At 37.9% G+C, this 22,740-nt stretch overlaps 1 protein-coding gene across 6 annotated transcripts in view; it reads left to right on the forward strand.

The window, feature by feature from the left end:
• Positions 1-222: 222 nt before the first annotated feature.
• CSGALNACT2 (chondroitin sulfate N-acetylgalactosaminyltransferase 2) overlaps positions 223-22,740 on the forward strand; it is a 74,615-nt gene continuing 52,097 nt past the window's right edge. For 5 of the 6 annotated variants that reach the window (XR_009696055.1, XM_061161542.1, XM_061161544.1 and 2 more), the window contains exon 1: positions 223-366. The gene's annotated coding sequence lies outside the window, so the exon portion shown is untranslated. The remainder of the gene's footprint in view (positions 367-22,740) is intronic. The other variant, XM_061161547.1, reaches the window with a different exon arrangement.

Consider the following 22,740-nt stretch of genomic DNA (forward strand, 5'->3'; position numbering starts at 1 on the left):
ATCGTTTTTTGAGCTACACACGCGCGGGGACGCATACAGGCATCTGTGTAACAGATCACGGATTATAATCAGTACTGGATGCTAATTATTGCGCTTTCTTTGCCAAGCACGGGGCGGGGCCGGGGCGGGGGCGGGGCCGAGGCGGGGGCGGGGCCGGGGCGGGCGTGGGCATGGCGAGATCGCTCCGCTGCGGCTGCCCCATTTCCTCACGCGCGCCGGAAGTGGAGGTTGGCGGCGAGGCGGCGCGCCCGGAGGGTGGGAGGTGGGGAGGTGGCGGCCTCTGAGAGCCGGGCGCCGCCCAGGAGTGCGTGCGGCTGGGGAGCTGGCGGGGGCGCAGCGGCCGCCGTGAGCAGATGGGTGAACGCGGTGAGTACCCAGGCCTACTGGCTCACCCGCCTGCAGCTTCCAGAGCGCGGGTCCGGCCCTTGCGGGCTCTGGGGCGCGAGTCCCGGACTGTGGGTCTCCGTCCTGGTCGGGTCACCTCACGGACGAGCTCTCCGGGGGGGATCCTGTCCGCGGGGGTCGCCGCACCGACAAGCCCTCCGGAGTCGGCTCCCGTGTCAGGAAAAGCCGCGGTTTTTCGGAGTGGTTTGAGTTGTCTTTTTATGAACAGCGCTGCCAGAGACCGTTGGTTTGCGTGTTTTATTTTTATCACTTTTTTAAAAAACCAGTACACCACTGTCTCTGCTCCCCTCAGTGGATAAACTTTGTAGTCAGCTGTTACCTGTTTATTGCGTTAAATTAGTATTCTCTGGCGGCAGCCTCGCTTTCTGCCAGACCTAGGCACCTTTGAAAGACGCACATTTGTGGAGCAATTAGTGGGGCCGAGGAGACCAAGGGACGGGAAACCTCTTGCATTTTCAGACTTCGTCTTGAAAATTATACTATTCCAGAGCAACTTGCAGAGGAATAATTTGTAAACGCCATAGTGAGGCTTTTGTTGATGATGATGTTATTGGCAGAATGAAGATTTGATTGTAAATCTCAAGCTTTTATCCTTCAGCCTGCTTTTCAGATTTATATGCGGTTTGGATATTTAACTATCATTGATGGTTCTCAGGACCTGGGCCTTCATTTTTGCTGGAATTAATGTATTAAAATAGTACTTCAAATGTGGAAGTAGGACTCCCAAGTATCTTATGACTGAGAATGTTAACGTTGGTTTCGTATTATTCTGATACCGTTTGTTTTAAATTGTCTTATGATTTAAAGAATGTAAAAAGGATTTTGGATATCCAGTATTTGTGGCTCAGAGAATTTTGACATAAACACAATTTTAGTCCATCAGTTTGGAAATTACATTTTTTCGTAACTTTTTGATTGAAGTATAAAATTACATGAAGTCATAAAGTGCATGAATCTTAGTTGTACAGCTCAGCGAACTTTTATGTATTAAGTTTTGCAACCACCAGCCACATCACATTTTATACCTATGGAACGTTTCCATATTCCAGGAGTTTCCCCCTGCTACTTCTAAGTCAGTTGTACCCCTGTACCCACCCACCCCCCCCATCAGTATTCAGATTTCTGTCATCTATTAGTTTTGTTTAGTTGGGGGTTTATATTAATGGAATCATACAGTATGGAATCCGCATACTGCTTATGAGTTTCACCCATAATGTTTCATGTATCAATAGTTGGTTCTTTTTTATTGTTGTGTAGAATCCATTGCATGATTATATGACTGCTCTGTTGGTTGGTCTTTTTGTTTCCAGCTTTTCTATATTGTGTATTTTGAAGACTGCTATGAACATTCTTACAGATGTCTTGGTGAACATCTGTGTATTTCTGTCAGCTGTGGAATGGCTAAATCATAAAGTAGATGGAAAATTACTTTTTAAGCATCATGGAGTCTTCCTTTTTAAAAAATACAATTTGTTATCTTAACTTTTGTAACATTAAAGATTGGTAAAAAGCATAACCATTAATATTTTCAAGACTTAAGTGATTTATTATATTATTTACTCCTTGGATTGCACATCTGTGACTTTCATTATTTAACTGTCCGTTAGGTAAGTCTGTTAGATAGAGCTGGTTCGGTTTTGTCCCTGAAACTTGTTGTATAACACTTAGGTAAGAACTGTGTTACTCAAGTTAGTGGTTGTTAGGGGAAATGAAACACGGAAAGAAGGTCACTAAAAATAGGATTGCAAGTCAAAACACTTAACATTGTTGTTGTCATACTGCACAAAGTTCTGGGTATAAATGTAAAATTGAATTATAAGGTTAGTTACAAATGTGAATTTACCACAGGAGTACAGTGATTTCTACCTGTGCTGAGATAGTGATACATTTATAATGGAAACAGACCACAAAGATCACTAAACCTTTGTGGGAAATGGGTAGCACATAAAAGATACCCCTGACTGAACAAAACACAAAGGACTAGACCTGAAGCAATGGAGTTCATGTAAGAAAAAGAAGAAAACTTTAATATAAATATGGATATGCCCAGATTTGGGAAGGTATGGCTTCCCCAGTGGTTCAGTGGTAAAGAATCTGCCTGCAGTGCAGGATACGTTGTAGATGTGGGTACGATCCCTGGGTGGGGAAATCCCCGGAGGAGGAAATGGCAACCCACTCCAGTAGTCTTGTTGGGACAATCCCATGGATAGAGGAGCCTGGCAGGCTACAGTCCATGGAGTTGACTGAGCAGCTGAGCACAGTCAGCACAGTCACATACCTACTGAATATATACCAGCTGGCCTGAAAATACACAGTCAGTTCTTGAATATTAAAACATAGAGTGTTGGAAAAAGAACTTCCCTGGTGGTCCATTGGTTAAGAGTCAGGCTTTCACTTCAGGCGGCAAGGGTTCCATCCCTGGATGGGGAGCTAAGATTGCACATGCCATGCTTTGTGGCTCCTCCCCCGGAAAAGCTCTCATTGAGCATTTTCCCCCCAGTGGACATGTTTTGAATTCAGAATCTTATTTCTCACCAAACTCTCATTCAAAGTAGTGGCCAAATAAAATCATTTTTACCCAGACCCACTTGGAATGTCTCAGGATGTACTATACCAAATGAAAAATTAATCCAAGAAAAATACATGTGGAATTCAAGAAACAGTAATCAAAGAAAAGAGTAAAATGTATTTCTTTACTCCAAGGCATTGCTAACTAGCTAAGAAGTTTAATGTAATGCAAAAGAAGAATTCTTAAACCAGAGTATATAGTTTTTAAGTCTGTAATCTGGAACAGATATTTGACATGATTTTAAAGTTAATTAGGAAGGTGGATAATAGATAAAGCATGTTGGAAGGTTTATCCTGAGGAAGGGAGAAGCTATAGATAACTGACCATTTACTGTTGAAATGAATGCTTTATGGAAATTTGTCCCAGCTGGAAAGTTCCATTTCCAGGGATTTATCCTGAAGATGAATTCACAAGTGGAAAGTTACGTATACACATGTAACTATTTCTGCTGAGATGTTAATAATGTCAGTGGATTTAGAAGAATACACAAAAACTAGAGAGGGGAACCCGGCCTCTGGGTTAGAAAGATAGGTGTCACTGTAAGCCTCTATATTGTGTTTACCCTTTTTATTACATGTATTTGTTTTGTGGAATTTTAAAAATATAAAACATTTTTAAGAATGTAAAAATCTGTAAGGGTTTAGAGCATGAGTTGCCAAGTCTGGTTGACCACCTACTTTAGTACGATCTGTGACCTAAGAGTGGCTTTTATATTTTTAAGTGCTTGGGGAAAAAAAGAATAGTTTGTAACATGAAAATTATATGAAGTTAAAATTTCAGCATCCTTTAGAACACACCTCTACCATTCATTTACTCATTTTCTATGGCTGCCTTTGTGCTGCAAGGCAGAGTTGACTTGTTGTGATATTTACTGCTTGACTCTTTACCTAAAATGTTTGCTAACCTCTAATTTAGAGGCCAGAAATAGACTTCCATATATGTAGGAATTTTGCTTTGATTAAAGGGGCATTTCAAATTAGTGTCAAGAGCATGGATTATTTAATAAATTGTAAGAATTGACTATTTGAGGAAATAAATTTTACACTAGAATTATTTCTGGTAGGGAAGCCAAAATTGAGAAGTTGTGCAGGAAAAGATTGATAGGTTTAACCATTAACAGCAACAACAAAGCAAAACTTTGTGTAATGGGAAATAATACCTAACACTTATTGAACACTTAATGACTGGCACGTTTTGCTTAGTTAATTTGTACAATAACACTCTAAGGTAGATTCTATAACTGTCTCCACCTAACAGATGAGAAAACTGAAGTTTATAGAGATTCAGGAATTTGTTTGTATTGATGAGTTAGAAAGTGATAGAGCAGATATGTGAACTCATGCCATCTGGCTCCCAAGACTGTTATACAGACAAAACCTGAAAGAAGTATTTGTAGATTGTTAACACCATTGTATAGATATTATCTATGTGAGCCTCATTTGGATCTACTTCATCCCTTTTATTTACTTATTTATTTTATTTCATCCCTTTTAGATAGACATTCTGTTGTTTTCTGGTAGACAGTCTGCAGTTTAGTAAACCTTTCCCCTATTGAAGGACTTTAAATTGCTTTTAGTTAGCTGTTATATCCCTGGATTTCAGGCGGTGAAGAATCTGCCTGCGGTGCAGGAGACCTGGGTTTGATCCCTGAGTTGGGAAGATTCCCTGGAGAAGGGAATGACTACCCACTCCAGTATTCTTGCCTGAAGAATTCTATGGACAGAGAAGCCTGGTGGGCTACAGTCCGTCGGATCACAAAGAGTCAGACTGAGCGAATAACACTCACTCAGACTCATAACACTAGCAAACATCTTATGCATTGACTTCATATATCAGTATAAATATTTCTATAGTTTAGAATCTTAAACATGGAATTGCAAATTGTTGAATTAAAGGCCATGTGCATTTAAATCAAGTTTGTCCTCCAAAAAATAAGAATGTGTGTGCATGTGTGTCTGTATAATGTGTGTATTTTAAGTTTATCTTTGTCTGTATGTGTATATTTTTAGTTTATCTTTTGTCATCCAGACAAACCATTTCTTTTTACAGACCAAGCCCAGAAAGGTTAAGTGTTATGCTCAAGTTTACATAGCTATTAAGTAGCTATGATTTGACTCTTTTTTTATTGTGCTACAGGCTGCCTTTGGCACAATTTCCTGCTTTATCTATAATGATATTGATGTTACTGCCATTTATCTTGCTGAAATCCATGTACCATAAGTTTAGCTTTCTCCAGAAACATTTGTCAGAATTAATCCATCTGACCTTACTTACCCCCAGCACTATGCCCCTCTTAGTCAGTTTGGGCAATTATAATAAAGTACTTGTAGACTGAGGGCTTCCCCTGTGGCTCAGAGGCAGAGAATCTGCCTGCAAGGGAAGAGATGCAGATTAGATCGTTGGGTCTGGATGATCCCCTGGAGGAGGAAATGGCAGCCCATTCCAGTATGCTTGCCGGGAAAATCCCATGGACAGAGGAGCCTGGTGGGCTACAGTTTGTGGGGTCACAAAGAGTCAGATGCAACTGAGCAAATGACAGACTGAGTGACTTATAACAAGTATATTTCTCAAGTCTGAGATCGGGATGCCAGCCTGGTTGGGTTATGGTGAGGACCCTCTTCCAGGCTGTATCTTATTTTATCTTCACAAAGCAGAAAGAGGGCTACTTTGTTCTCTGATAGGGCTTCCCTGGCTGGCTCAGGCGGTAAGGAGTCTGCTTGCAGTGCAGGAGACCTGGGTTCAATCCCTGGGTCAGGAAGATCCTCTGGAGAAGGAAATGGCAACCCACTCCAGTATTCTTGCCTGGAAAATCCCATGGACAGAGGAGCCTGGCAGGCTGCATTCCATGCTGTCACAAAGAGTCAGATATGACTGAACGACTTCACTTTTGTTTTCTCATTCAAGTCCCATTCAAGAGGGCTCCACCTTCATGAACTGATTAGCTGCCAAAGGCCCTGACTCCTAATACTGCCATATTGGGGTTTAGGATTTTAACATATGAATTTGCTGGGGGGTGGGGAGTGCGGCTCATTCATTGCAGTGCCTGGACACACAGTAGGTACTCAAAATATTTGTTGAATGCACACTGCCTTTTGGTAATCAGTATTGCTAAATATCTACAAAACATTTATTCAGTAACATGTTAAAGAATCCATGTATCATTGGAATATTCATCAGTTGCTCAAGAAATAAAAAGTTGTAATTCCCTCCCTCACATATGTTTGTACTTCATGTTTGGTCTACTGACAGGCTTTGTTTTCCTAATAATTTTTGTGATTTTGTTTAAATGAACTCAAAATTATATATTAAGTTTTTGAAAACTTAATAAGAAATTATTCTGCACAGAAAATTTAGGAAGATTATACAGACTAGAACTTTGAAAATAAATATTCAGATTAAATGAATTGCTTGTATTTTGCAGAAGACAGTAGGCTACTCTTATTGCAGAAGTTAGTTTGGCATCCTGCAGTGTAAGCATTCTGGAAGTGATGTTTGAAAAGTTTATTAGTAGTTCCATAAAATTATAGAATCAAATGTTTGAGTAGGAACTGGAAAGGTCATATTATGTAGGGATCAGTACTGTAGAATGAACCATCTTTAATACTCTCTTCTTGTCTCAAAGTCACAAGGCAAATAGAAAAGATGAATGAGACTTTCAGAGTAATCCAAGTTCTACTTTAGTAGGGATGGAGCCTGGGGTAGTCTTAGTTTTGTTTTTTTTAAATACAGATTTGTTGTTAATAAATCTTTGTACTTGTCCAAATGACCAAAATGGAGTTTACTTGCAAATGCCTCTTTGGCACTACTACTCAAACTAAATCGGATTTGGGTTTATTTTTTAAACAGCTTCATTGAGGTATAATTGACTTATAATACCCTACACATATTTAAAGTATAAAATTTGATAATTTGAACATGTCTACCTGAAATCATCACCACACTCAAAATGATAAGACATATCCATCACTACCAAAAGTTTCTTTGTGCCCTTTAATAATTTCTTCCTGGCATCACCTTCCCCTACTCTCACCCCATTCCAGGCAACCACTGACTTCTCTGCTTTCTGTCACTACAAATTACCTTACATTGTCTTGAATTTATGTAAATGGAATCATAGTCTTTCATTGTACTCTTTTATTGTTGGACTAGTTCTGTTATTGAGATTCATCCATATTGAAGCTCAGTCACTCCCATCTCTTTGTGACCCTTTGAACTGTAGCCTGGGATCGAACTGTCTCTCCTGTTACAGGTGGATGCTTTACTCACTGAGCCATTGGGGAAACCCACTGAAGTCTGTATCAGTAGTTTATTCCTTTTTATTGCTAGCAGTGTTCCACTGTATGGATGTACTAGTTTGTTTATCCATTCACTTGTTAATGGACATTTGAGTTGTTTCTAGTTTTTGGCTGTTTCATGTACAGCTGTTTTGAACATTTGTGTACAAGTCTTTGTATGGACATACACTTTCATTTCTCTTGGTTAAATATGGAATGGAATGGCTCTATCAAATGATAGGCTTATATTTAACTTATTAAGAAACTGAAACCATCTTGCATTTTCACCAGCAGCATATGGAAGTTCTAATTCCTCCACTTGTCACTAACATCAAGGCTTTTAACTTTTAGCTCATCTGAGATTAACCATTGTAGTATCTCATTATGTTTTGAATTTGTATTTCCCTAATGGCTAACAGTGTTGAGTATTTTTTTCATGTTCTTATTTGAAGTGTTTCTTCACATCTGTTGCCAATTTTTTTATTGTTTGTTTTGTTATTATTGCATTTTGATACTTTTAAAAATATATTCTGAATATAAGTCTTTTATCATATATTTGCTTGACCCATATTTTTTCCTGGTCTGTGACTTGTTTCACCATTCCCTTAATAGTGTTCTTCAAAGAGCACAAATTTTGATAAAGTTCAATTTATTAATTATGCTGTTACATATCAAAGAAATCTTTGCCTTGAATTACAAGGGCACAGAGATTTTCCCCTATGCTTCTAGTTTTATAGTTTGTATATAGAACTATGATTCATTTTGTGATTTTTTTTTTTAAGTTGAGGTGTAGTTAACTTAAAATATTTAAGTTTTTAGGTGTACGACATAGTGATTCACTATTTTTATAGGTTATTCTGCATTTAAAGTTATTATAAAATATCAGCTGTGTTCCCTGTGCTATACATACATCCTTGTATCTTATTTATACCTAATAGTTCATATCTCTTAAACCCCTTCCCCTATCATGCCCCTTCCCCCTATGATTCAGTTTGAACTATACACTAGTGCATATGAAGTAGTGTCTCATTGTGGTTTTCATTTTCCTATTGGATTATGATGTTGAGCATCTTTTTATATACTTGTAGACTTAATCTTTAAAGAAATGTCTACTCATACCTTTTGGGTTATGTATCTTTTTTGGCGGGGGAGGGGGGTGCTGCATTAGGCAGCGTGCAGGATCTTAATTAATTTCCTGACCAGAAATGGAGCCCATGCCCTCTGCATTAGAATCACAGAGTCTTAACCACTGGACTGCCAGGGAATTCCCTGTTATTTGTCTTTTTAATATTGAGTAGTAAGAATTATTTATATATTCTAGCTGCAGACCTCTATTAGATATATGATTTATAAATATTTTCTTGATGATACCCTTTGCAGCACAAAAGTTTTTAATTTTAATGAAGTCTACTTTATTTGATCTTTGGTATTTTGATGTCATGTCTAAGAAACCATTGCCCAATCTAGGGTCCCAAAGATTTACACTTATGTTATGTTTGTAAGCTTTTTTGTTTGTTTGTGTTTTTTTGTTTGTAAAGTAAGCTTTATAGTTTTAACTCTAAAACACTTAGATCTTTGATCCATTTGGGGTTAATTTTTGACTATAGGGTGAGGTAGAGATTCAGTTTTGTTCTTTTGCTTGTGAGTAGGTATCCTAGCACCATTTATTAAAAAGACTATTCTTTTTCCATTGAGTTACCTTGCCACCTTTGTTGAAAATCAGTTGACTTAATGTGAAGGTTTATTTCTGGACCCTCAATTCTGCCCCACTGATCCATATGTCTAGTCTTATGCTAGTTCCATGCTCTCTTGATTACTATAGCTTTGAAGCAAGTTTTGAAATGGAAAAGTTGAGTTCTGCAATTTTGTTCTGCTTTCTTAGTACTGTTTTGGCTATTCTGGGTTCTTTGAATTTCCATATGAGTTTTAGGATAAACTTGTCAATTTCTGTAAAGCTGGGAATCTGAAGGAGATTGTGTTGAATCTATAAATCAATTTAGAGAGTATTGCCATCTTAATAATATTAAGTCTTCCAGTCAGTAAGCATTGCTCTCTTTCCATTTATTTAAATTTTTAGTTTCTTTTAACAGTCTTTTGTAGTTTTCAGAGTACAGGACTTGTAACTTTTTTTAAAAATTAAGGTATAGTTGATGTACAGTGCTGTGCTAATTTCTGCTGTACAGCAAAATGATTCAGTTATACATACATAGACATTCTTTTTTAATATTCTTTCCATTATAGTTTATCCCAGGAGATTGGATATAGTTTCTTTGCCATACAGTAAGACCTTGTTGTTTATCCATTCTAAATGTAATAGTTTGCATCTACTAACCCAAAACTCAGTCTTTCCCTTTCCCTCCTCCTAACCCCATGGCAACCACAAGTCTGTTTTCTATGTCTGTGAGTCTGTGTGTTTTTTGCTGATAGGTTCATTTGTGCCATATTTTAGATTCCACATATAAGTGATAGTGGTGTTTGTCTGTTTCTGACTTACTTCACTTAGCATGATAATCTCTAATTGCATCCATGTTGCTGCAGATGACTATTTCATTCTTTTGTATGGCTGAGTAGTATTCCGCTGTATATATGTACCATATGTTCTTTATACATTCATCTGTTGATGATTTAGGTTATTTCCATTTATTGACTATTGTGAACAGTGTTGCTATGAACATAGGGTGCATGTATCTTTTGGTATTATAGTTTTATCAAGTATATGCTCAGGAGTGGGATTTCTGGATCATATGGTGATTCTGTTATTAGTTTTTTAAGAAACTTCACATAGTGGCTGTGCCAACTTACATACCCATAAACAGTGTAGAAGGATTCCCTTCTCTCCACACCCTCTCCAGCATTTGCTATTTGTAGACTTCTTAATTTTGGTTATTCTGACTGGTGTGAGGTGGTACCTTGTAGTTTTGATTTGCATTTCTCTAATAATTAGTGATATTGAGCATATTTTCATGTGCCTGCTGGCCATCTGTATATTTTCTGTGGAGAAATGTCTATTAAGGTCTTCTGCCCTTTTTTTAATTGGCTTTTTTTGTTGTTGAATTGTTTGGCCTCTTTGTATATTTTGGAGGAGGTCAAGCCCTTGTCAGTAACATCATTTTGCACATATTTTCTCTCACTCTGTAGTTTGTCTTTCCATTTTTTTTTTTTTTTAATGGTTTCCTTTACTGTGCAAAAGCTTGTAAGTTTGATTAGGTCCCATTTGTTTCTTTTTGTTTTTATTTATATTGCCTTGGGAAACTGACCTAAGAAAACATTGGTGTGGTTTATGTCAGAGAATGTTTTGCTCATGCTCTGTTCTAGGAGTTTTATGGTGTCATGTCTTATTTCTAACTCTTGGAGCCATTTTGAGCTTATTTTTGTGCATGGTGTGAGGGTGTGTTCTAACTTCATTGATTTGCACGCAGCTGTCCAGCTTTCCCTGCATCACATGCTGAAGAGGTTATCCTTTTCCCATTTTATGTTTGTTGTAGGTTAATTGACTTTAGGTGTGTGGGTTTATTTCTAGACTCTATTACTTTCCACTGATCCAAGTATCTTATTTTTGTACCAATACTACACTATTTTCTTTACTGTAGCTTTGGTGTTGTCTGAAGTCTGAGAGAGAGAGTTATTCCTCTTGCTTTGTTTTTTCCCCCTCAGAATTGCTTTGTCAATTCTGTTTTTTATGATTCCATATAAATTTTTGGAGTGTGGGATTTCTTTCCATTTCTTTGAATCATCTTTCATTTTCCTTTATAAATGTTTTATAGTTCTCATCGTATAAGTCTTTCACTTCCCTGGTCAGGTTTATTCCTGGGTTTGGGGTTTTTTTGTTGTTGTTTTGGTGTGATTTTAAAAGATGTTACATTCTCTTTCTGATGTTTTATTGTTAGTGTAAATAAATGCAACCAATTTTTGAATGTTAATCTTGTATCCTGCCAATGTGCTGAATTCATTTACTAGATCTAATAGTTTTTGTGTGGAGTCATTAGGATTTTCTCTCTATATCATGTCATCTACATATAGTGACAGTTTTACCCCTTCCCCTTCCAATTTGGATACCTTTTACTTCTTTTTTTTTTTTTTTTGTCTGATTGCTGTGGCTAGGACTTTTAACACTGTATTGAAGAGAAGTGGTTAGTGTGGGCATCCTTGTCTTGTTCCAGATTTTAGCAGACAGGTTTTCAGCTTTTCACCATTGAGTATTATTTTGTCAGTGGGTTTGTCATAAATGGCTTTTATTATTTAGAGATATGTTCCCCTCATATCTTCTGGTAAGAGTTTTTATCATGGATGAATGTTGAATTTAGTTAGATGCTTTTTCTGCATGTTCTGATCATGTGGTTTTTGACTTTTCATGTGGTATATTACATTGATTTACATATATTGAACCATCCTTGTGAACTTGGATTGAATCCCACATGGTCATGGTGTATGATCTTTTTATATGTTATTGGATTGGTTTGCTAATATTGTGTTGACAATTTTTGCATCTATAGTCATCAAAGATATTGACCTGTGATTTTCTTTTTTGGTGGTTATCTTTGTTTGGTTTGGTATCAAGATTGATGGTGGCTTCATAAAATGTCTTCGGGAGTATTGCCTCCTCTTCAGTCTTTTGGAATCATTTGAGCAGGATCAGTATAAATTCTTTGTATATTTGATAGAATTTGCCTGTGATGCCATCTGGTCCTGGGCTTTTGTTTGTAGGGAGTTTCTTGTTTGTTTTGATTTTTTATTTTTAAAGATTATATTTCACTTTTAGTGATTGGTCTGTTCAAATTAGCTCTTTCTTCTTGCCTGTGATGCCATCTGGCCCTGGACTTTTGTTTGTAGGCGTTTTTTTGTTTGTTTTGATTTTTAAAGATTGTATTTCACTTTTAGTGATGGGTCTGTTCAAATTAGCTCTTCTGTCTCACTTTTGATGGGCTGCTTCTAGAAAGTTGTCCATTTCTTATAGGCTATCATTGTTGACTTACAATTGTTCATAGTATTCTCTTACATATTTTTTTCATGTATTTCTGTGGTATAGGTTGAGGTTTCTCCTTTTTCATTTTTTATTTTATTTGGATTCTCTCTCTTCTTCTTCTTGGTAAGCCTGGCCAGAGGTTTGTCAGTTTTGTTTCAAACCAACTCTTAGTTTTAGTGATTTTTTTCTATTGTTTTTTAATCTCTATTTTGGTTCCTGCCTGATTGTTATTTCCTTCCTTCTGCTGACTTTAGCTTTTGTTTGTCCTTCTTTTTCTAAATCTTTTCAGTCAGTTCAGTTCAGTCACTCAGTCGTGTCCGACTGTTTGTGACCCCATGGACTGCAGCACGCCAGGCCTCCTTGTCCACTGCCAACTCCCAGAGTTTACACAAACTCATGTCCATTGAGTTGGTGATGCCATCCAACCATCTCATCCTCTCTTGTCCCCTTCTCCTATCACCTTCAGTCTTTCCCAGCATCAGGGTCTTTTCCAATGAGTAAGTTCTTTGCACTGGGTGGCCAAAGTATTGGAGTTTCAGCTTCAGTCCTTCCAATGAATATTCATTCAGGATTCATGAGGTGGTAAGTAAGGTTGTTTAATTTTACTTGAGATTTTTCTTGCCCTTTGTGTGTGTGTGTGTGTGTGTGTGTGTGTGTGTGAGGAAGACCTATATCACTATGAACTTCCCTCTAAAACTGCTTTTCCTGCCTCCCATGCTTTATACTATTCCATGACAGTGAAAGTTGCTCAGTCATATCCAATTCTTTGAGACCCCATGGACTATATCAGTTCAGTTCAGTTGCTCAATCGTGTCCGACACTATGTGACCCCATGAACCACAGCATGCCAGGCCTCCCTGTCCATCACCACTCCTGGAGTCCACCCAAACCCATGTCCATCGAGTGATGATGCCATCCAACCATCTCATCCTCTGTTGTCCCCTTCTCCTCTTGCCCTCAATCTTTCCCAGCATCAGGGTCTTTTCCAATGAGTCAGCTCTTCGCATCAGGTGGCCAAAGTATTGGAGTTTCAGCTTCAACATCAGTCCTTCCAATGAACACCCAGGACTCATCTCCTTTAGGATGGACTGGTTGGATCTCCTTGCAGTCCAAGGGACTCTCAAGAGTCTTCTCCAACACCACAATTCAAAACCATCAATTCTTCGGTGCTCAGCTTTCTTCACAGTCCAACTCTCACATCCATACATGACCACTGGAAAAACCATAGCCTTGACTAGACGGACCTTTGTTGGCAAAGTAGTGTCTCTGATTTTTAATATGCTATCTAAGTTGGTCATAACTTTTCTTCCAAGGAATAAGCGTCTTTTAATTTCATGGCTGCAGTCACCATCTGCAGTGATCTTGGAGCCCAAAAAAATAAAGTCAGCCACTGTTTCCACTGTTTCCCCATCTATGTGCCATGAAGTGATGGGACCGGATGCCATGATCTTAGTTTTCTGAATGTTGAGCTTTAAGCCAACTTTTTCACTCTCCTCTTTCCCTTTCATCAAGAGACTCTTTAGTTCCTCTTCACTTTCTGTCATAAGGGTGGTGTCATCTGCATATCTGAGGTTACTGATATTTCTCCCAGCAGTCTTGATTCCAGCTTGTGCTTCTTCCAGCCCAGCGTTTCTCATGAGGTTTCTTCTGCATATAAGTTAAATAAGCAGGGTGACAATATACAGCCTTGACATACTCCTTTTCCTATTTGGAACCAGTCTGTTGTTCCATGTCCAGTTCTAACTGTTGCTTCCTGACCTGCATACAGGTTTCTCAAGAGGCAGGTCAGGTGGTCTGGTATGTCCATCTCTTTTCAGAATTTTCCATGGTTTATTGTCATCCACACAGTCAAAGACTTTGGCATAGTCAATAAAGCAGAAATAGATGTTTTTCTGGAACTCTCTGGCTTTTTCGATGATGTTGGCAATTTGATCTCTGGTTCCTCTGCCTTTTCTAAAAGCAGCTTGAACATCTGGAAGTTCACAGTTCACGTATTGCTGAAGCCTGGCTTGGAGAATTTTGAGCATTACCTTACTAGCGTGTGAGATGAGTGCAATTGTGCGGTAGTTTGAGCATTCTTTGGGATTGCCTTTCTTAGGGATTGGAATGAAAACTGACCTTTTCCAGTCCTGTGGCCACTGCTGAGTTTTCCAAATTTGCTGGCATATTGAGTGCAGCACTTTCACAGCGTCATCTTTCAGGATTTGCAACTGGAATTCCATCACCTCCACTAGCTTTGTTCGTAGTGATGCTTTCTAAGGCCCACTTGACTTCACATTCCAGGATGTCTGGCTCTAGGTGAGTGATCACACCATTGTGATTATCTGGGTCATGAAGATCTTGTTTGTACAGTTCTTCTGTGTATTGTTGCGACCTCCTTTTAATATCTTCTACTTCTGTTAGGTCCATACCATTTCTGTCCTTTATTGAGGCCATCTTTGCATGAAATGTTCCCTTGGTATCTCTGATTTTCTTGAAGAGATCTCTAGTCTTTCCCATTCTGTTGTTTTCCTCTATTTCTTTGCATTGATCGCCGAGGAAGGCTTTCTTATCTCTCCTTGCTATTCTTTGGAACTCTCCATTCAAATGGGAATATCTTTCCTTTTCTCCTTTGCTTTTTCCTTCTCTTCTTTTCACAGCTATTTGTAAGGCCTCCTCAGACAACCATTTTGCCTTTTTGCATTTCTTTTTCTTGGGGATGGTCTTGTTTTCTGTCTCCTGTACAATGTCATGAACCTCCATCCATAGTTCATCAGGCACTCTGTCTGTCAGATCTAGTCCCTTAAACCTATTTCTCACTTCCACTGTATAGTCATAAGGGATTTGATTTAGGTCATACCTGAATGGTCTAGTGGTTTTCTTCACTTTCTTCAATTTAAGTCTGAATTTGGCAATAAGGAGTTCATGATCTGAGCCACAGTCAGCTCCCGGTCTTGTTTTTGCTGACTGTATAGGGCTTCGTCATCTTTGGCTGCAAAGAATATAATCAGTCTAATTTCATTGTCAACCATCTGGTGATGTCCATGTGTAGTCTTCTCTTGTGTTGTTGGAAGAGGGTGTTTGCTGTGACCAGTGTGTTCTCTTGGCAGCATTCTATTAGCCTTTGCCTTGCTTCATTCTGTACTCCACGGCCAAATTTGCCTGTTACTCCAGGTGTTTCTTGACTTCCTACTTCTGCATTCCAGTCCCCTATAATGAAAAGGACATCTTTTTTGGGTGTTAGTTCTAAAAAGTCTTGTAGGTCTTCATAGAACTGTTCAACTTCAGCTTCTTTAGCGTTACTGGTCGGGGCATAGACTTGAATTACTGGCATATTGAATAGTTTGTCTTGGAAACGAACAGAGATCATTCTGTCGTTTTTGAGATTGTATCCAAGTCCTGCATTTCTGACTCTTTCGTTGCCTGATGACTACTCCATTTCTTCTAAGGGATTCCTGCCCACAGTAGTAAGTATAATGGTCATCTGAGTTAAATTTACCCATTCCAGTCCATTTTAGTTCACTGATTCCTAGAATGTCAATGTTCACCCTTGCCATCTCCTGTTTGACCACTTCCAATTTGCCTTGATTCATGGACCTAACATTCCAGGTTCCTATGCAATATTGCTCTTTACTGCATCGAATCTTGCTTCTATCACCAGTCCCATTCAAAACTGTATGTTGTTTTTGCTTTGGCTCCATCCCTTCATTCTTTCTGGAGTTATTTCTCCACTGATCTCCAGTAGCATATTGGGCACATTCTGACCTGGGAAGTTCATCTTTCAGTGTCCTATCTTTTTGCCTTTTCATACTTTTCATAGTCCGTGGAATTTTCCAGGCCAGCATACTGGAATGGGTAGTCTTTCCCTTCTCCAGGGGATCTTCCCCACCCAGCGATCAAACCCAGGTGCCCCACATTGCAGGCAGATTCTTTACCAGCTGAGCCACAAGGGAAGCCCAAGATTACTGCAGTGGGTATCCTATCCCTTCTTCAGTGGATCTTCACGACCCAGGAATTGAACCAGGGTCTCCTTCATTGCACATGGATTCTTTACCAACTGAGCTATCAGGGAAGCCTATATTATCCCATAGATCTCTTATATTGCTTTCATTTCTTTTTACTTTCTGCTTTTGTTTTGATTGAGTAATTTCTATTTTTCTATCTTCCAAATCACTTATTCTTTCTTCTGCATTATTCATTCTGCTATTCACTGTCTTTAGCTCAGGTTTCATCTTGGCAAATCAATTTTCTAATTTTTCTTGACTCCTCCATATAGTTTCTAGTTCCTTTTTACAGTAATCTGCATTTCTGTTGCTACCCTTTCTTAATTCTTTACTTCAGTATCTTCATTTCCTTTTGAACTTGGTGTCAGACCAAAGAAATCTGTTTCATTGGTTGTTCCATTAGGGAAATTCTCTTGGACTATTGGTTTCCCTGCTTCATTTTGATTATATTTCTGTTACTCTGTGAGTTTAGGAGAAACAATTATCTACTATAATCTTCGAGAACTATTTATAGTCAGGAGCATCCCAGTGTAGCCTGTGTGGGTTTAATATATGTTTGCTGTGAGGGCTGTTTTTTTTTTTTTGTCATACTAATAGGAAAACATTTTATACCTACATGTTTTATCAATTATACCAAATTGTGACACAAACATTGTACGTGTGCTTTTAGCAGTAGACTTAAAAGTAAGCAGTGATACATGTTATGAGTAGTTATACTCTGTAAAAACTTCACTAGATAATTTTCTTTCCATCCTGAACACTGGGGTAAAAAATATGTTTAGAAGAAATACAAAAACTTTCCTTGTTTGTTGAGTGATTTTATCAGGAAATGGTGCTGGATTTTGTGAAATGTTTTCAATCTATTGATACAATCTTACGGGGTTTGTCCTTTATTCTATTGATGTGGTGTATTGCATTAATTGAGTTTCAGATGGTAAATCCACTTTGCATTTTTGGGATAAATTACAGTTGGTCATGGTGTTGTTTGTTGATAGATTTAGTGTGCTTATATTTTGTTGACTATTTTTGTGTCTGTATTCATAAGGAATGTTATTTTCCATTGATATCTTTGTCTGGTCTTGATATCAAGAGTAATACTGGCCTTATAGAGTGAGTTAAGAAGTATTCTGTTTTTTGAAAGATTTTGTGAAGAATTGATATTAAGTCTTATTAATGCTTGAATTCACTGGTAAAACTATCTGGTTCTGAATTTTTCTTGTTGGGTAGTTTTTTTCATTGCTAATTCAGTCTCATTATAGATCTATTCATATTTGCAGTTTCTCCTGAGTCAGTTGCAGTAGTTTGTATAGGAATTTACCCATTTCATTCAGTTATATCTTAAAGCAATTTAAATAATAAAAGAAATCTTGAGGAGTTCCCTGGCAGTTCAGTGTTAGGATGCTATGCTTTCACTTCTGTGGCCCAGGTTCAGTCCTGGTCAGGGAACTAACAATCCCACAAGGTGTGTGATGCAACCAAAAGAAGGAAAAAAAAAAGGAAGGAAAGATGAAATCTTGTAATTATCCATGAAGTTAACACTTTTTGTTTCTTCATTGTTTTGTGTTCCATGTTTTCAACTGCTAACATTTTCTTTCTGCTTAAAGGACTTTAGTGCAGGTCTGATGATGATGAATTATTTTTAACTTTCTAATGTTTAAAAAAAAAAGTTTTTTGCCTTTATTCTTGAAAGAGACTTTTTTTTTTTCCTTTCAATTTTATAAAGACATTTCTCCATTGTCTTTGTTTCTTGTATGTGTATGATGTGTCTTTCTCCTAGGGTTCACTTTAGGGTTTTCTGTTCATCAGTAGGATTTGAGCAGTTCAATTATCATGAGCCTTACTTTAGTTTTCTTTGTGGCTTTTATATTTGGTATTCATTGAGCTTCTTGCATCTATATGTTGATAGTTTCCATCAAATTTGGAAATTTTCAGCCTTATTGCTTTAAATATTTCCCCTAGCCCTCTCCCCCTTCTTTGGAGATTCTGTTGTTCAATCACTAAGTCTGACTCTCTGTGACCCCATGAACTGCACCACACTAGGCTTCTCTCTCCTTCTCTATCTCCCGGAGTTTTCTCAAACTCATGTCCATTGAGTCAGTGATGCCGTCCAACCATCTCATTCTCTGTTGCCTTCTTCTCCTCTTGCCCTCAGTCTTTCCCAGCACCAGTGTCTTTTGCTCTTCACATCAGGTGGCCAGTTGTTGGAGTTTCAGCTTTAGCATCAGTCCTTCCAGTGAATATTCAAGGTTGATTTCCTTTAGGATTGACTGGTTTGATCTTCTTGCCATCCAAGGGACTCTAAAGAGTCTTCTCCAGCACCATAGTTAAAAGCATCAATTTTTCAACACTCAGCCTTCTTTACAATTCAGCTCTCTATTTTATATATATATATATATTTATATATATATATAAAAGGCTGCTTGAAGTGGTCATACTGGCTCCTTGACGCTTACCAGGTGCTTTATTCATGCTTTTCATTCTTTTTTCCATCTACATTTTGAACAGTTTGTTATGTCTTCAATTCATTAATAGTTTGTTGTGAAATATTTAGCCTGCTGTTAATCCCGTTCAGTGTATTTTTCATCTCATACATTGGTGTTTTCATCTCCTTAGTTTAATTTGGGTCTTCTTTTTTTTTAATGTCATTTGTCTCTCCCTATGTTTTTTGAACATGAATGTCTTTTAAAATACAGTTGTAATTGCTTTTTTAATGTCTTTCTGTGAATTCCAGCCTCTGTGTCTTTCTAGGTCAATTTCAATCATTAATTTTTAAAATTATGGATTGCGTTTTTCTTTGTATGTCTGATCATTTTTGTTTGGATGTCAAAAATTTGAATTTTATTTTACTGAATGCTAGATATTTTTATATTTCTATAAATATTTGTGTGGCTTGTGTAATTACATGGAAACAATTTAATCCTTTCAGGTCTTGCTTTTAAGATTTGTTGGCAGGATCAGGTCCATGTTTAGTCTGGAGCTAATTATTTCCCACTACTGAGGCAAGACCTTTTTGAGTCCTGTACACAGTCAGTGCCCCATGAATTTGAAGTTTTCCAGTCTGTCTGGTGGGGAACATTCACTATTCCTGGTCCTGTTTGCGTGCTGAGTTCTGTATCTCATTTTTATGTGCTTCTTTCCTTAGCCTTAGTTTCTTTGTGTGCCTGCCCTCATCAGTGCTCTGCTGCACACCCCTTTGGGGTCCTCTTAAGATCTCTGGCCTTCTCTCCCTGTGCAGCTCGCTCCTCTGGTACTGTGTCCTTTGAACCTAGTTGCCTTGGTCTCCTCAGACTTGTCAGCTTCCCCTCATCAACTCAGGGAGTTAGCTGGACTCTGCTTAGGAGAGGACCGCCTGTGCTATGGCGTGGAAACTGAGGCAGTTAGCTGTGCAGGCACTGTTTCTTGTTCTTCCAGAGATCAGTGTACTTTATCACCTAATATTCAGTATTTTGAAAATCATTGTTTCCTGTATTGGGTTTATTTTTTAATTGATTTTGTTTGTGTTTAGTTGTTTCAAGTGTGAGAGTAAATCTGGTCCATATTACTTCATCTTAGCTATAAGAGGAAATCTCTTTAGTCTGTTTTAAAGAGTAAGAATTGATGGCTCCTAAACTTTCTTTCTGGGGCTTTCCTGGTGGCTCAGTGGTAAAGAATGTGCCTGCCAGCACAGAAGACTCAGGAGATGTGGGTTCGATTCCTAGGTGGGGAAGATCCCTGGAGTAGGAAATGGCAACCCAGTTCAGTATTCTGCCTGGAAAACCCCATGAATACCGGAGCCTGGCAGGCTTAGTGACTGAACAACAACAAGGATTTCTTTCTACTCCGAGCTCGTTGATTTTGTTTTACATCTGTGACAGTTCCATTTCCCATTTCCACAATATCACACCCTCAGAATATTTAACTGTCTGCTGTTGGTGCTTGGAAGGTTGCTTGGGATTACCTTTGGGTTATGAGTGAATCTTGTTTATCATACAAACACACTACTACAGTGATGGCAGTCAGGGTGTAACAGCATGAAAATGGGTGTGTTCTCTAATACTATTCTTAACATATTCAGAGCTGTTATAATCCAGTTTTTTAGGATGTTGTTAAAGAATTTCTTTTAGGAACTAGGTAAATGAGACTTTAACTGGAATGCTTAAAGTAGAATGCTTCTTTTATGGTTAACAACTACAGAGCTCTGCAACTAACATATTCTAAAGTAATTACAACAACTTCTCTTTCATTTCAGTGAGAAATATTCAGTGTAAGATATTTAACTGTAAGATAGGCATGTAAGATCTCTCAGACCTGCATTTTGCTTAAAGGAAGGAGAAAGATGACCTTGGCTTTAATGCAATCACTTAATAGTTATATTACCATATTTAAATTAAATCTTTTCATTTCTGGACCTGTTTTTCCTAGACAAAATGGAGATAAAAACAGCACTGTTCTGAAAGGATAGCATGAGAAATGTATAAAAATACTTTATAAATCAGTATTTTTTCAAGATTTTTGGATCACAACTCACTTATAAACATTTTGTGTGGCTAGCTCGTGCATATGTGTATATGTGTATGGATTTACAATACAGAATTTGCTACTGTACATAATGTATGCCAATATTTCCTGTTGTGTTTCATTGCAAAGTAAACCTTAGGTGTGTGTCGGTGCATTCACTTGGATTCAATTCTTTGTAACCCCATGGATTGTAGTTCCCCCCAGGCTCCTCTGTCCATGGAATTTTCCAGACAAGAATATTGCTGTGGGTTGCCATTTCCTACTCCAGGGGATCTTCCCAACCCACAGATCAAACCTGTGTCTCTTGGCGTCTCCTGCATTAGCAGGCCACTGTGCCACCTAGGAAGCCATTAATGGATGATATCTCAGTTTCAAATACACTGTCTGTATAAAGAAAGAAATTATGAGGTATCATATTAATGAAAGGTTGAAGTATTTAGATTATTTCATTCAAAATATTACCAAGTTTGAATGTAGTATAGTTAAATATGTGTAACTTTATTAATAATTTATTCAAGATTATATCTCCACATTTTTAGTTTTAGTCTTTCTTTCTCCTGATAAACAAGCTGGTAATAACGCATAAATAATTCAGAGCAATGTCTGTAAGTTTTAAACAATGAAATTTAAGTGGCTTCTTATGTAGAGAATTAGTTTTGAGACATGTTAAAAGTCCTGGAACTATTACTAGCTTTGCATCCTTATTTTTTACTTAGTTTTCGTAATACTTATTTTTTTCCTTATTTTTTCTGTATCACTTAAAAGGAGATTTAAAATCAGTAAAAACAGATGCCATCATAGTAAAATTTATTTGTGAATTAAAGTTTTAAGCATACATGGTTATCTTTTGGTTAACTAAAGTAATAAATGGCTAAGGATAGTAAAGTCCATTGTTTGTGATCCACTAGCCCAAAGAAGTTTGAATCTATCCTACATTTTGTACAGATATGTGCCACTTGGGGGAGGGGGAAATCACAGCATTTTACACAGAAGGCATCCAGACTTTCCAGATCAGTAAGAAACTGATGAGGATCATTGTTCCCCAGTTATTTGTTCCATAGGTTCTGCTGCAGTGGTAGAAACCAATTCTATTACAAGCTAGCTGTAGTATCACATATTCTTCTTGACAGACACTTCTTTAGTAGAGTAGTTCTCTCTGCAGTAGAGGCCTTCCCTGCTTCTTGACTCCTAGGTTTAATCTTCTCTCTTTCTAGAATTAAGTATCCTTAAAGTTTAGAAATAAACATGGAAGAGCTCACATAACTGGTTGTGGTATGAACGATAGCATGTAATTTTGTAAATTTATAATGGATTCTTTGGAGAAGGGAATGGCAACCCACTCCAGTATTCTTGCCTGGAGAATTCCATGGACAGAAGAACCTGGTGGGCTACAGTCCATGGGATCGCAGAGTCGGACACAACTGAGTGACTAACCCACCCACCCACATAATGGATTCTTTAATTTTTTTCCTGCAGATAAACATGTTCATGTTTTTCTTTATATAGACTGCAAACCTTTCCAGACTTGTAGGAGATCTGTTGCTGTGTAATACAGTGGAAATAATTATGTGATCTAATGCTCGAATAATCTACTGGAAGAAAGACTTTGGATATAAAAATGTTTCTTAATGTGTTTTCCAGATGTCTGTGGCCTTCTGAAATTGCTTCCCCCCCTACTTAATTTTAAGTCTCTTAGATTCACTAAGTTGAGCTATAGAAATTAATAAAGTGGAATGCTTGAATTGAATAAACAGTAAGAAAATCTCTCTCTCTAGAAAGCCATTACCAATATAACAAAAACAGTTTATAGAAGCTCAACTCCCAAATGGTGATATGTTATAGTTGGGAAATAGTGAGTTAATTGAAATACTATGTTAGTACAGAGTTATACGTGATGTAATTTGCAAATAGTTAGGGACTGATATGGGCTTCCCTGGTGGCTCAGAGGTTAAAGCGTCTGCCTGCAATGCAGGAGACCTGGGTTCGATCCCTGAGTCGGGAATCTCCCCTGGAGAAGGAAATGGCAACCCACTCCAGTATTCTTGCCTG

Source organism: Dama dama, chromosome 15, assembly GCF_033118175.1.
Source record: "Dama dama isolate Ldn47 chromosome 15, ASM3311817v1, whole genome shotgun sequence".
NCBI lineage: Eukaryota > Metazoa > Chordata > Mammalia > Artiodactyla > Cervidae > Dama > Dama dama.